This window comes from Cavia porcellus, unplaced genomic scaffold (genome assembly GCF_034190915.1).
Source record: "Cavia porcellus strain 051 isolate PalLab524CR breed Dunkin Hartley unplaced genomic scaffold, mCavPor4.1 scaffold_17, whole genome shotgun sequence".
Classification (NCBI taxonomy): domain Eukaryota; kingdom Metazoa; phylum Chordata; class Mammalia; order Rodentia; family Caviidae; genus Cavia; species Cavia porcellus.
In genome coordinates, this window is record NW_026947500.1 from 48,457,242 (window position 1) to 48,464,988 (window position 7,747).

Here is a 7,747-nt window from a genome sequence, read left to right on the forward strand (position 1 = left end):
TAGATGTGCAACTACAGGAATTACTGTTTGTCCCATTGGAATTTGGACTTGCTTTGGCTCCAATCCTATGTATTATCCTGTTTGTAAATTTTTGAATAGAAATGTTTGTCTTGTGCCATTGTATGTTGGAAGTGTTTAACTTTTTCTAGAAGATTCTTTTTTTCCCCTGTGGGAATTGAACTCACAACCTCGCACTTGCTAGGCAGGCATTTAAGCCAGCTAGCTAAAAGCCCCGGAAGAAGTGTTTAAATTTGTTTTCGTTGTATGGAAGTTTGCAGCTAGAGGTTGCCTTATAACTCAGAGTAGATCTCAGATCTGGACTTTTTCAGCAATGCTGAAAATGTTAGGATTACGGCAAGTCTTACAGATAGACTAAATGTCTTTCTCATTAAGGTATGTTCATGAGCCTTTAGGGCAAGAACAAAACGTTGCTTCTCATGTAATATAACGTTGATAGACTTAATGCTGGTTCTTAAGGATTGTTAAGCTCTACCATAATGTTCAAATAGCAAAGCATTAAGAATAAGCATGATTTGCATCTAAAAACATGTTTAAAGAAATAAGGCTGCTTATCAAGTTGACAAGGAGTATATTGATTTGGTTGACCAATTGTGTCAACTTGAAAAGTTCAGAACTTTAACTAGGAGACTCAGCAGTGAGCCAGGATCCTTACTTTATAAATATTCTTGTTCTGTGCAAGAGGAAGGCAAGAGATTTTTAATTTTTTTATTTTAAAGATTAAGATAAAAGAGGACATAACAAAGCAGATCAGAACAGAACATTTTAAGCAACACATTATTTCACCACAAGACAAAACCTGATATAACAATAGTTACCATAATGTCTCTTTCCTTGAAATAGTTGAGCATACCTTCATACACAATAGTATCAAATATAACAAAATAGTATAAAACCATTAAAGAGAATGAACGTATTACAGGGCATTCAAAGTAACCAATAATGAACAATGGTTATTATTATTATTATTATATTATATCATTCTCCATAAAATATATTTTTGACATTTGTATTGCTTCCGACAGTCATGAAATATATTTGAAATATGTCAGTAAATTACATGTGGTTTCAAGGACAACGAGTTTGCAAGACAAGAAATTTTATCTTATTTAAAAATATATCATACTGTATTCATGCATTCTCTTATTTCAGAGAATTTTATAATGGGAATATTCTACATTTTCTCAAGTCATTCTACTTTTTAAGAGTGATTACTAGTGAAAATATCTTGAAAAATGGCTTAAGAATGAAGACTGCAACATTTTGATTCTATATCTGCCAGCTTCCTCACATGCAACCCACACTACTGCACTGAAATTCTAACAATCATGATGGTCCAGGGCCCAGAGTGTAGTAATTCCATGTCTTTGTGATCAGAAGATGGATGTAAAACTTGTAGGGCAATAACATTGCATACTAACTATTATCATTAGATAGCTTTCTTTCCTATAAGATTTAATGTGTGATACATATTTTTAAATAATATTCTTTCATGTTTTGATTTTTTTGTTAATTTACAAACATAAAACTTAAAAAGGAAAAATATGGGAAAGGAGTTCAAAATTTTGCATTCAAATAAAATTAAATATTAAATTAGAATTGTGTTACAGGAAGGTGATATTTCTTGATGTTGAAGACACTTTGAAAAATGGAAGTTACTAGAGGAAAGGAAAACATTGTATTGACTATTGACAATTGTGTCCCTGTTCTTCTAGATGACTAGTTATAAAAGTATGTCTCTATAAATGTAATATAATTTTTTGTAATATTTGCTGCTTTCTTGATTCATTTTAATGCTTTATACATAGTAATCTGTGGAATTGTATCTTGCAAGTCTATGATGTGCTCACTCTATGAGAAATATTCAGATGCTCGTTGCTGAGTACTTTTAACCAGAAATGTGAATTTACCAAATTCACATCTGTGTGCAGTAATACCTGTTAATACCTTCCTGTGAGCCATGCTAAAGCCTCTCCTTTCTATGATATGTGTGACAAGGAGTTTCAGGAAGGCTGCTCCTTTAGCTTTTTCAGGATGTTTTCAGATTTTTAGTGTTCCTTAAAAATAAAGTTTAGCAGGTTTATCATTTATGTATGTTAATAAATATTTTGAAAACACAAGGATAGCCAATGATTTTAGAGTACATAGCATTCCAAAGTTTTAGGTGAAGAAGAGATAGAACTCTATATATTTTTTAAAAATTTTACCAATACATTCTATGCCTGCATTTTAAGATTTCTCTTTACAAATGAGAGATGCGATGGTAGTTGCTATTGTCTTCCCTAATTTGGAACTTGAGGACCTAAAAAGACTTCATCATCCTGTAATGATTTGATTAGTTCTATAATATGCAATAAGTATATAAAGTGGGTGAAGATAGGGACAACTATTTGTAAGAAGCTAGAGACAGTTAGATAATGAAGATCTCCAGTGGACTTGCTTTGAAATCTGTATTTCTTTAAATTGTTTTTTTTAAAATGTTCTGTTCTGTTTTGATATGTTTAATCTTACCCTCTTTGAGATGTAAAACAAATGTGTAGGACTGATAATCATATTACTGAGCTTTTGTTCGATCATAGAGCAGAATGGTTTGTTGTTGGGAGCCGCGTCTGTGATAGCTCGCCTTGCGCGGCGGACGTGCGGCCTGTGGTAAAGAGCAAAGCCTGAGGTAGATTACCCCTCCCATCGAATATGTTAGTTTCCTGCTTACCGCGTAAACAACCCGCTCAACAATATAGTCTGCCTGGCAACTGATGATGTTAGCCAATCAGCTTGCCTTGCTTACTTTAACATGATTGGACACTGTACCCGTATATATACCGGTGCCACCCCTGGGCGGAAGAAGAAGCCAGGTAGAAGCCCGGAAGTAGAAGCCCAAAAGGAGCCGCGGAGAGCGGACCGGTAGAGGCTTTGGGACAGACTGAAGCACAAAAGGAGCCGCGGGGAGCGGACCAGAGGAGGCTTCAGCTGGGAGAACCCAGGGCAGGCTGTACGGAGAAGGAAAATAAAAAGAAAAGGTTGTCCACTACCAGACTTTGTCGTGTGTCCTTCCTGCCGGCCGGGAGCGGACATCGACATTTGGAGGCCCGCCCGGGGACTGATCACCCCCGAGACATGGAAGTGGACAACGCTCCAGTACAGAGCTGCGAGACAGGTGAGTTGGGGATAAGCCTGGGCTCTGGGTGGCGCGCACCTACAGGGCTTTTAGACTCCCCTCAGGCTCACGCGTAAGTGGCGGATTCCTTGGGCCTCACGCGGTGAGTAACATATTAAAAGATGGGAAACATGTTAGGTAGCAACACTAAGAGCGAGGGTGGTTGTGGAGAAAGCTCTCAAGAGCTTACAAAAGTACGCAGGGTATCTGAGCAGGCCCAGTCAGGGAGCTCCCGAGAGGGGCCCGTCAAGGGGAACAAGGATGCTAAGGAGGAGGACGGGGCTCTAGCCTCGGAGTCGTCTGACTCCGAGGACGAGGGAAAGTTAAATGGCAAGGAGGCCAAAGAGACCAGCTGTCAGGAGCCTAAATCGCTCAATAAGGAGTCGCAGGGTTCTTTTCCAGCGTTGCCCCGCGAATTGTGCTCTGCTCAACCTGGTCTGCGGAGGAGTAGAGAGCTCCTGAGCGCTCCCCGGCGCGAGAGGGAGGCGATCCCTCGCCACGAGGCGGCCGCCTGGGAGCTCCCTCCCCTTTCGCCAGAACAGGAAGTGATGCACGGGCCCCCATTTTCCGCCCAATCACGGCCGCTGTCTTATGCTCCGCCGCCGGCGGGTCGGTATTTTTACAGGCGGCTTTGGCAGGGGGGACGCTTGTCTCATGAGGTACATCCACCTGGGATAGATAGTGGCCCCTACGGGATATTTCCTGTACAAGTAGCTATGGGCCAGGGACGCAATGCATGGGAGCCTTTTGAGATAAAGCAGATTAGAGAACTTAAAAATGCAGTTACAACCTTTGGGCCGACTGCGCCTTACACCATTGCCATGCTGGAGAACCTGTCTTCTGGGCCCCTCACCCCCGCGGACTGGATTCAGCTGGCAAAGGCGTGTCTGCCCTCGGGTAGTTACCTAGATTGGCGAGCCTGGTACACAGAGTTCTCTGCCGAGCAGGCTAAAAAAAACGCCGGTCGAGGAAATGGGGACTGGGGATTTAGCTCAGTGGCATAAGCGCCTGCCTTGTAAGCAGGCAATCGCCAGTTCGATCCCTGGTACCAATAAAAAAAAAAAAAAAAAAAAAAAAAAAAAGATAAAAATAAAAAATAAAAAATAAAAAACAAAAAGGGGGAGTAGGCCAAGGCCTGGCCCCAAAGGCACGATTATCCATGGCACTATTCACACACAATTTTTTAAATTTAAATAATGATAATCGCTCCCCAGCTGTGGAGCACTGCAACCCTTCCCCCAACCATAAAGGGTGGGTGAAGTGGAAAGATGTCCTGACAGGACAATGGATGGGCCCAGATCCAGTGGTCAGCTGGAACCGAGGCGCGGTTTGTGTTTTCCCACAGGAACCGGGACGAGAACCACTGTGGATACCGGAGAGACTGACACGGGCAACAAAGCCCTCGACTGAAGATCAGACCTGCCCTACTGGAGATCCATCACAGACCAACCAACAAGATGAATAAAAATAGCGGTAGCCCAAAATGGACAAGAAGATCCTCAGGCATATGCATGGCTTGCTCAATTGGCCCACGACCGAGTCTAGATATGGCGGGCATCCCTCATTCTCCTCCATAAGGTGACAATACACAGCAGGGTAGGTGAGTCAATGACGGGTAAGAGCGTGCCTCCCCAGCACGACTCGACCTAAGCCAGGCCCTACCCCATCCTGCACGTAAGCCGCTGGACTGTTAGATGCTGCCTAGGTCTAAATTTCTCTCTGAGGGGATTTCTTTACGGAGAGGAAATGAGTGCAAGCTTGTGTGCATCCAGGTTCCGTCCAGTTTGTGCCTGGCCCTAGAAAAAGGACGAGGGCCTCAGGGCCTTGGCAGACCATGGCATGGCCAACCAGGGTCTAAGCCAAGGACCTACGGTGGACCTACACATAGGGCATAAGCCTCTGCACCCAGTCCAGGAAGGGCTACGATGCGCACATTCATAAAAAATAAAATAGGGGGAGATGTTGGGAGCCGCGTCTGTGATAGCTCGCCTTGCGCGGCGGACGTGCGGCCTGTGGTAAAGAGCAAAGCCTGAGGTAGATTACCCCTCCCATCGAATATGTTAGTTTCCTGCTTACCGCGTAAACAACCCGCTCAACAATATAGTCTGCCTGGCAACTGATGATGTTAGCCAATCAGCTTGCCTTGCTTACTTTAACATGATTGGACACTGTACCCGTATATATACCGGTGCCACCCCTGGGCGGAAGAAGAAGCCAGGTAGAAGCCCGGAAGTAGAAGCCCAGAAGGAGCCACGGAGAGCGGACCGGTAGAGGCTTCGGAGCGAAGCCCGGAAGGAGCCGCGGGGAGCGGACCAGAGGAGGCTTCGGCTGGGAGCGATCCCAGGGCAGGCTGTACGGAGAAGGAAAATAAAAAGAAAAGGTTGTCCACTACCAGACTTTGTCGTGTGTCCTTCCTGCCGGCCGGGAGCGGACATCGACAGTTTGTAGGGTCACTTTTTTGAATGTCATTCTAAATACTTTAATTCTATAACCTGAACAGCTATTTCGAAGATGACAATTTGTAACTTATCAACCGGCAATTTCTTACCTTTTGTTTGTCTGTAATTTTGTATTATTTCTACCCCCTTTTTTTTTATCTCCATGTATTTTTTTTCATTTCCTTTTCTTTAAATAAATAAAAAAATTTCTCTTTACTATTTTAGGGTTATTTTATAATATATAGCTTCAATTTTACTGGTTTTTTATTAAACTGGCATGATAATTGTTTTATTACAAGCATGTGATTGTATGGATTATTTTTTGAAGTTTATTTTAAGTATTAAAAATTATGTTTGGTGTTTCTGATATTCAAAGGAAAATACAACTCTATTTTAAGAATGAGGGGTTGAGGCTTTAGCTCAGCAACATAAGTGCTTGCTTGGCAAATGCAAGGTCATGTGTTCAATTCCCAGTGCCCCTCAAAAAAGTGAAATTTATCAGTGTTTTACTAATTCAAAAAATTTAATGAATTTATTTAAATATTTTACATTTGCTATACTGTTATTTCTGCATTAGTAATAAAATTATGCATCATTATAGAAAATTGTTATTTATATATATTTATTATTTCTTTGAATCTATATTTTATAGACTATATTTGTAGCTATTCCTGGTTATATTTATTTACAGTTTAATTAATAATTTAATATATATTTAATATTAAAAATATTGCTTGGGCTCATCTCTCAAAATATAAAAGTTCATAATTTCATATATTTATGACTTTCTATTTGTAATTAAGTTTATTAAATGCCATTTCTTCCTTATATTATTTTTTTTTACTGGGGATCCAACTCATGTTCTCACACTTGCCAAGTAGGCATTCATGCCCCTGAGCTATAATCCTGGCCCACTTGCATTCATTTTTACGTATGTATATATGTTAGAAAATTTATACTATCAGTTTTTGGTGCCAAACCTGCCAATAGAATATGACTTTGTAAGTAATATATAAATTCAGGAAATTCTTAAATTATAACAAAATTAGCAATATATTGTGTCCATAAGTTAGCAAGCATATATATAATGGCATTGAAATAAATAAGCATAATATTATCCCCTGGCCATAAGAAATATTGAACTGTATTCTGTTGCCCAATCATTTATTCTCATATAACTACACAGCTCATTAATGGAAGTTTCTCAGAAACACTAAAGATATCACACTCTTGCTTCGTGTCAGGTCAATGTACTATGTAATATAAACATGACTTTTAAAAAATCACAGTGCTGCACAACAAAATATGAACATCTGTTTTTGCTTCCTAATAATTAATGGACAGACATTAATACTGATTTTATATTTTCTAAAACAGAGGTCAGTGGAAACAACACTTACCAGATGGTTGATGATGACAGGCAGGGTAATAATATTAGGAAACAGTTTTCTTAGTGCAATAAAAATTTTGGAAATAGACTCATAAAATAATATTGATGGCTACCACTGGTGATTTTCTCTGTTTCATATTTATCCTGTTACTCAAGTAATTTTTGGTTTGGTTGTTTTGAGCAAGTAATACAGTCCCAAAATCTCCAATCTTTTTCTTAACTCCTATTATTACCATCCTTCAAAAGAAAAGAGAGTGCATCCAATCTCTTGTCCATCATTCCAGTGGGAAGGTTAGGTGAGAATTTGTTTTAAAAGGGAAAAATTAACTATGATTTCATTCATATGAATGCTTCTCATATAATTATTGCACTTATTAAGTAGGTAATTACTCATCATCTCTTTCTTCTAGTGTGTCTTTAAAAATGTTGCTTTTTAGTCACCAAATTCATTAACAGAGAATATTTATATTTTGCTTTCCATTTTAATTTTTGTGAGGACTTAGTGCTATCTTTATTTTATTCTTGATATTATATTTGTTTCCTTCCATGTAGTAATGACCTTAGATTTTAATATTTATAGTATATTAAGATCACTTAAAATGATATATAAAATGATTTTTCTTTTTTGGTGTTGAGAATTGAATCCTAATCGTATAAAACTGTAATCATACACTATACAATTAAACTAAACATCTACCCTTTATTAAACAACATGCAACAAAGGAAACTTGGAATAATATCGATTAA

The 7,747-nt window shown here is 39.3% G+C and overlaps 1 long non-coding RNA gene across 1 annotated transcript; it reads left to right on the forward strand.

Annotated features, from left to right (window-relative positions):
• The first annotated feature begins 2,614 nt into the window (after nt 1-2,614).
• Nucleotides 2,615-4,628, forward strand: LOC134470971 (uncharacterized). Its single transcript, XR_010040265.1, has 2 exons — nt 2,615-3,172; nt 4,518-4,628. It is a non-coding gene; the product is annotated as an uncharacterized LOC134470971 (long non-coding RNA).
• Nucleotides 4,629-7,747: the final 3,119 nt, after the last annotated feature.